This window comes from Cibotium barometz, chromosome 8, assembly GCF_041138505.1.
Source record: "Cibotium barometz isolate CiBa-2024 chromosome 8, ASM4113850v1, whole genome shotgun sequence".
Lineage (NCBI taxonomy): Eukaryota > Viridiplantae > Streptophyta > Polypodiopsida > Cyatheales > Cibotiaceae > Cibotium > Cibotium barometz.
The window spans coordinates 16912302-16920250 of NC_141053.1; positions in this window are offsets into that span (position 1 = coordinate 16912302).

A 7949-nucleotide genomic window follows, 5' to 3' on the forward strand; every position below is an offset into this window, starting at 1 on the left:
AGGGCCAACAACGGCATACATCTAGTTACCTGTTCCCTCATGAAACATCTGGAAACATAGAGATGCCCATAACTGTAGGTCCCTCTGTTCCTTTCTAGCAGGAAGAAAACAATCTGCTCCATGAGCACGTAGCCATGCGAGCTTGCATCACTCCCATGCCAAGAAACATAACCAAGTGACCTGTACTTGCAGCCGGAAACCCAAGTACATAGCTGAATTTGCAGCCAAGCAAAAACAGCCCATAAACTGTCCTGTTTTCACCCTCTGAACTGCCAAACCCTTCCTCTCACAAAGGGCTAGAGAGAACCACTCTGGAACAGTCTTGAGCCAGTGAAAAGAGAGACTCCGAAAGACATCACCTGCAGTCCCACTTGCTCACAAAGAAAGAGAGACTTACAGTCTTTATGTCGCTTTCCACAAGAGAGAAAAAGACACGAGGAAAAGCCCCGTTGTGTCCTGCCTTCTTGTCGTGCAGCCGCCTGCAGTCCAGCTCCTGATTCGACATGATAGAGAGAGAGAGAGAGAACACTTGTAGGTGGACCTGCTGTCCAGCCTTGCACTCCCTCCTACAGTCCATGTTTCGATGTCAGCTCTGCCTGTATGGACAGCAGTGTAGCCAGCCAGTCTCTTGCTAAAAACACAGGAAAAGGAGAGAGATCTAGAAGGCGCCTGTGTGTACTGTTGCGCAGAAGGCCAGACAGCCCTCCAAAAGCCAAGAAGAAAGGGAAGGGTTCAGTCTGCGCCTGTGTTCTCTACAGCACAGCAACCAGCCCATGTACTTTCCCCAAAAAGCAAGCCTGCCTGTGAAGTTCAGGCTGTGTGGATTTCAGCGCAGCCCAACAGCCAGTTCTATGCATATGTTTCTCTCCCACGCCTGCAATCAGCCCAGCCTGTATGCGCCTTCTTTTCAGAAAATCCCTCACGCCCTGGAGTCCATGCTGCCTGCCAGCCTTCCTTTTTCCAAAAGCACACACGTGGCCCCAAAATAGCATAAGGGCCACGTTTTCTTTCATGAAGGGCATTCTAATTGGCCAAGCTAAAGTTGACGATAGAGAAAATGCTGCCAGAAACTCATGTATTGCAAAGAGCATCTATAGGAAAGGCCTTAAGGTGTGGGGTGACGTGGAACATAAGGGAGAACAACAATGGCAGATCCCTAAAGCTAAATGGAGTAGTCTGACTAGAGTGGAACAACTTTACATGTTGGACCTTTTGAGCAGGATCAAAGAAGAATGGCCAACTTCTAAGCTTGCCACCTATGCACAGACTCTCAAGGAATGGACAGTCAATGGTGGAAGGAGAGTAGACAAGAGGTGGGAGATCAGAGGAGTATATAGAGAAGCTGAAGCTAAGGTGCGAGTGATCAAGGGTCAGGTTGACCATCCCATATTGCAGGAAAAGGACTAAGAAGACCTGGCAATCCACAGGGTCAGCTAGGTGGGATCTGCTATTGTGGAGGGTTCTGCACATGAAGCTCCCATTTAGAGAAATATCCAGCAAATGGAAGGATGGTGTGCCTTGGTGCCCAAAGTGTAAGCAAAAGAAAGAAAAACTTTTCTATGCACTCTGGGAATGTAGAGCTGTCTACCCTGTGCGGAAAAAGGTGGAGAAGTTGGGCAAAAATCATATACCATAGAGGAGTGTTATGTATGTGCAGGTGTGTGTTTTTTAGTTTTTGCATGTTTGTGTATGTCTGTGTGTGTGTGTGTGTGTGTGTGTGTGTGTGTGCGCGCGCATGTATATGAATGTATGTGACTTTGTATGAGTATGTATTAATGTTTAAGTTTATGAGTGTGTGTGCATTTGTATGTATGTATGTGTGTGCGTCAGTGTGTGTGTGTGTGTGTGTGTGTGTGTTTGAATGTATGTGTGTATGTATTTATGTGTGTGTGTGTATGCATGTATGCATAAGATTTTGCGGGCTTCTCTACATTTTTTGTTCTTTTTATATGGTTTGTGCATGAAGGTGTGTGTGTATGTTTGTATGTGTGGGTGTATGCATGTTTATGTCTGTGTGGCTATATAAATGTATGTGTGTATGTGTTTGTATGTGTGATTATGTGTGTGTGTGTGTGTGTGTGAATGTATGTGTGTATGTGCATGTTTATGTTTGTATATATATATGTGTGTGTATGTGCATGTTAATGTATGTATTTATGTATATGTGTGTGTATATGTAAGGTTCCCTCCTTCTAAAATAGGGGAAACACTTAAGATAGTCCACTAAGTCTTAATTTGGAGAAAATTTCTTATTTATCGACACTTTGACCATGTAGAGATTCAAGGATACGATTCATAGGTAAGACCTAGTCCTATCCCGCAGGGCGAGCGTGATCTTCTAAAAAATCAAATCACCCATAGGGTAATTGATTATAAATTGGGCAACTACTAGACTTGATTTCTAGAGGCAACGTTTTTTTCCTCATCCATGCAAGGCACAGCCGCTGGCCTAGTCTTCTAGAATAGAGTTGTCCAAGAACCTATTTATCTAGCGTAGGGCTTTCATTTGATCTGTTGAAAAGCCGACTAATCGGGTCCACCCGTCCGTAGGATGGTGCCGTTGGGGCATTCCATCCTCCCACTTATTAAGGCCCTTTTTACAAGGTTTGTTAAAACAGCCTTTTTTCACAGTACAATAATGCCAAAGATAAGATTTATAAAAAAGTTTATACATGAATCAATTTCATACAAGCCAAACCGGCTCTCTTATTATTTTCTTTTATACTGCCGATGATCTAGAATTTGGCCTTCCAGCCTCTACATGTTGGGTAAAACCCTACGGGACCATACACCTCATCGCGGCCGCTGGCGAGGACTCAAGCCGGCCTGTCGCCCTCTCAGGCTCCATCGCTCGATCCTCCCGTCCCTCAGAGGGATGTCTGCACACTAGGGTGGGCTTATTCACGGCACTAGCCTGGGCCCTCAGAACTAGGCAGCATCATAATCTCTCGCCTCAATCGGCGAACCTTATTCTCCCAATGGTATGAGGGATACCTTGGGCCATTCTCGGGCTTTGCTAACGATGTCGCCCGGCTACACAAGTACGGAGCGGAGTTAGCGTCGAAGCCAGGAAAAACTTGCACTCTTTAAAGATAACAATTTCAATGTAATTTATTGAATACATCATCACACAATTCGTAACTTCATACAATTTTATGTCATTATTTTAAAAGGAAAAGATACACATTTATTAACACTAATTTAAAAAAAACTCTTCTTTAAAAGATAACCAAGCTAACTTGGCCACCATTTCCTTGAGGAGCTTGTAAAGGGAGGGTTGGAGTTGCATCGGGAGCATCTTCCATAATCTCGTTGTTACGCGCTCTTCTCGAGGCAATATTCTGATGTTTTTGAGAAGGGGCCATCTTGGACGTCGTCTTGTAGGGCTCGTTGTCGCCGTCGAAACGCTTCAACCGGATCTCAATTCTGAGATCGTTTGCTCACCGTATGAGCAAAAGACCACAGCGCACGAACCCTCTCTTAAGACTAAAACCTCTTACTAAAGTCCACGTAAAGGGGGGGGGGATTGTGAGACGTCCTTAACACAAAAACGTTTTGCAAAAGGGGAGAAGGACTGAGGGCTGCTGTAAGTCTCTTCACACGGGGGGAGAGGGAAGAGTTAAGGACACTGCCTCCTAGCAAGAGGGGGATAGAGGAAAATTGCCTTATTTGAAAAGGGACAAATGAGGGGATGTGAGAGGGGTGGCTGTACTAGAGCAAGTACACCGCACAGGGACGGACGGACAGTGGCACAGTAGAGCATAGGCTACGCAGAAATGCGTGTTGCCCATGGAGCACCCCGGGAGGTTATATAATTGTGGGGTACGGGTACGGGTGCTACGCAAAGCAAGGACGAAAGGACGGTGTACCAGCAAAGGTTGTAGATCAGTGGTCTGCATGGGTCTAGGGGAAAGGTATGGTGTCGGTTAACAGGGAAAGGAGTGGTACGCATGTACCTTATCTGGTCTCAGGGACAGCATGGGTGTCCACGTAGCGGTACGTGTGGACCACATAGTGGGCGGCCATCCTTTGGTTCTTGTGCGGTCATCGTACGGGCACCCTGGTAAGTGTGTACGGTCCAAATTTTGGGACGGGGTCCCTAAATTTGGGACGTCGATCGCTGGACCACCTCGAGGGGCGAAATTTTTTTTGTCCGGGAGGTTCTCCTGGTCGTTGGGGTTCAGACCGTTCGTCAATCGGACGCCCGGTCGTGCATTTATTAAGGTTTAAAGGTCGTCGCTTTTTAAGTAAAAATGACTGAAATTTACATATAAGCTTGATCTAGTGTCCGTTTTGGATGCTGTAAAATCCTACATTAGGATAAAATCACATGCAGATTCCAAATTTGGGATCAGAATTTGAAGATTCTTAGTAGAAATGACTCAAATAATAAAATCATTGATTTATTATACCATAAAAACTCATAAATTTATCTATTACATGGACATTTCTTTATTAGTGAAGATGGGTATGTTACATCCTTCCCCCCTTAAAGAAATCGAGATGTCCTCATCTTGTCATGAATTGGGGATAATTCTTTAAGAGTGTAGCTTCATCTTCCCAAGTTGCATCCTCTTCAAGGTAATCTTTCCACTGTACTAGATGTTTTACAAGAGTTCTATTTCGGAGTTGCCTTTCCCTAGAATCTATGATGCTACTGGGCTGTAATTCAAGGACTCCTTGAGTAGGAATTACAACTTGTTCATCATCAAGAATATGATCGAGACTGGGTACATAAGGTTTTAACAAACTTACATGAAATACATTGTGGACTTTGATATGGGCTGGGAGTTGGAGTTTATAGGCACTTTTACCTAGACACTTGATAACTATATAGGTACCACAATACCTAGGGCTGAGCTTCTTATATTTCTCAAGTAATAGAGAACTTCGTTTGGGTCGCACTCGTAGAAGAACTTTGTCTCCTTCCTTGAAGATCCTTTCAGACCTCTTGGTGTCAGCATAATGCTTTTGTCGATCTTGGGCAGCTTTAATATCCTTTTGGATTGCCTTGGTTTGTTCTTCCATCTCTTCAAGCATTTTCCTGGATCGGATCAGAGAAATTTAGAGGAGACAAGCATTCTTGCCCATACAGTGCTTTGAATGGTGACATTCCTATGCTCTGATGATGATAAGATGCATTGTAGGCAAATTCTACCAGAGGAAGGTATTGAATCCACCTTCTTGGCTACCGTCCACAATATGCTCTGAGAATGTCTTCAATTACTTGATTGACTCTCTCATTCTGGCCATCGGTCTCTGGATGATAAGCTATGCTAAAGCAAAGTTGAGTTCCCAGGGCTTGAAATAAGGACTGCCAGAACTTTGAAGTGAAGTCAGAATCCCAGTCACTTACTATCCTTTTTGGGAGACCATGAAGTTTGAGGACTTCCTTGATGAATATTCGAGCAACATCAAAAGCTTTGAAGGTCTTCTTTGCTGGTATAAGGTGAGCTACTTTGGTAAGTAAGTCCACTACAACCAGAATGGAGTCATATCCTCCTTGAACAGTGGGGAGACTTGTGACGAAATCCATACTAATGCACTCCCACTTCATTTGGGGAATATCCAAGGGTTGAAGTTTCCCAGGCATCTTGACCCTTTCAGCTTTGATCCTTTGGCATGAGAGACATTGCTTCAAGTACCGAAGGACATTATTTTTCAAGCCTGCCCAAGAATGCTCCTTCTTACGGCATTTAATGTTTTTGCATAGATTGGGTGTCCCGCAGTAGGACTATCATGAGCTTCATGGAGGATTAGTTTCTTTAAAGCAGGATCCTTAGGGATACATAGCTTGTGATTGAAGTAGAGGCTTCCTTCATGAGTTGAGTATCCCTTGATTAGATTCTACTCTTTCTTTGAATTTCTCCCATCTTCTACTAACTTCATCATCCTCTGATAATCTGGATCATGAGATGAGACTTCTTCCACCTTGACCAGTATGGGATTATTATTGAAATTGCACTCAAGAAAGATTTGTGGCTAAGTGCATCTACTACCACATTATTTTTTCCAGGGCAGAATTTGATGTCGAAGTCATATTCTTGTAGAATTTCAATCCATCTCCTTTGTCGCATGTTGAGGTTAGACTGGGTAAAGACTTTTGTGGTCAGTTACAAGCTGGAATTTGTCCCCCAAGAGATAATTTCTCCATAATTTGAGGCAATGAATAACTGCTAAGAGCTCCAAATCATGGGTGGCATAATTTTCTTCATATTGCTTCAGCTTGCGGGAAGTATAAGCGACTGGTCTTCCTTCTTGGCCTAAGACACCACCAAGTGCTAGACTACTGGCATCAGTAACCACTTCAAATTCCTTGGTGAAATTAGGAAGGTGAAATCAGGAAGTTTCAGGACTGGGGTAGAAGTAATAATGACCTTGAGCTGATCAAAACTGTTTTGATGGATTGGCAGCCACACTATTTTGCAATCCTTCTTAAGAAGATCCGTCAAAGGTGCAGCTACCAAGGCATAATCTTTGATAAAAATCCTATACCATCCCGTGATTCCCAAAAACCCACGAACTTCACGAACTGATTTAGGAGATGGCTACGCCAGAATATCTTTAACCTTGGTGAGGTCTACTGAAATGCCATCTTTGGAGACGATGAACCCAAGATACTCAATTTGATGAGTAAAGAAGGTACATTTGCTCTTCTTGGCATAGAGTTTGTGTCTGCGAGTTTGTGTCTGTGCAATAATTGTAGAACTCTACGCACATGCTCCTCATGCTCTTTCATTGATTTGGAGTAGATTAAGATGTCATCAAAGAAAACAAGCACAAATTCATCCAAGTAAGGACAGAATATATCTTGCATTAGGCGGTTGAAGGTTGCAAGAGCATTGGTTAACCCGAATGACATTACAGTAAACTCATAGTGGCCATAACGGGTATTGAAGGCTGTCTTGGATATATCTGCTTCCTTAACTTTGATCTGACAGTAACCAGACCTCAAATTTATTTTTGAGAAGACTTTGGCTCCATGAAGCTTATCAAGAAGTTCGTCGATGCGAGGGATAAGATACTTATTCTTGACAGTGACTTGATTTAGTCCTCGATATGCAAAGGTGGAGAGTTCTGTCCTTCTTTTTTTGGAAAAGAACAAGTGCCCCCCAAGGAGAGCTACTGGGACATACGAATCCTTGCTCAATGAGTTGGAAAAGTTGCTCTTTAAGTTCAATGGCTTCAGGAAGGGACATTTTATAGGGTGTTTTTGAGACGGGTTGAGTACCAGGGATCACCTCGATTTCATGATCGACTTCTCGAGGAGGCGGTAGCCCTATAAGCTCGTCAGGGAAGATGTCAGAGAATTCTTGGAGCCAAGAGGGTTCTGTCTCCTTACTAGGTTCAATGGCTTTGTTGAGCTTAACTAAGAAAACTTGCTGACCCTTACGTGTTCCCTTGAGAAGATGTTTTGCCTTGACTACCCTAGATTTAGGTTTTCCTTTTATCCCCTAAACGGATATTACTTGGCCATGCTCATTTTCAAAAGTGATACTCCCCTGGTTACAATAAATGCTAGCTTTGTTTGCAATTAACCAATCCATCCCAAGGATTCCATCATAAATTCTTAATGGCAAGACTCTAAAGTGGCCATGAGTTCGCTCATTACCTAGCTCAAAATCAAGGTTTCCTATAGAGTGACGAGATACTACTTCTTTCCCACTGGCTAACTCTACAGTCATTCTTCTAGCTGTTTTTTGACCCAAGTTTAATTTTTGCAAACACCTAGGAGAAAGAAATGAATGGGTACTGCCACAATCAATCAAAAGCTGAAATGGCTTACCGTGATGAGTGGCTAGGGTTTGGATTACACCAAATTGTTTATTCGGACCTTGGTGTTCTACTGCCGCATGGACGGTGGCGCGCTCTTCTTCAGCCATTTCCAAGGTCGGTTCTTCACTTATAATACAAGCGGTCCTAGCAACAGCTCCTCCATGGTCTCTGCC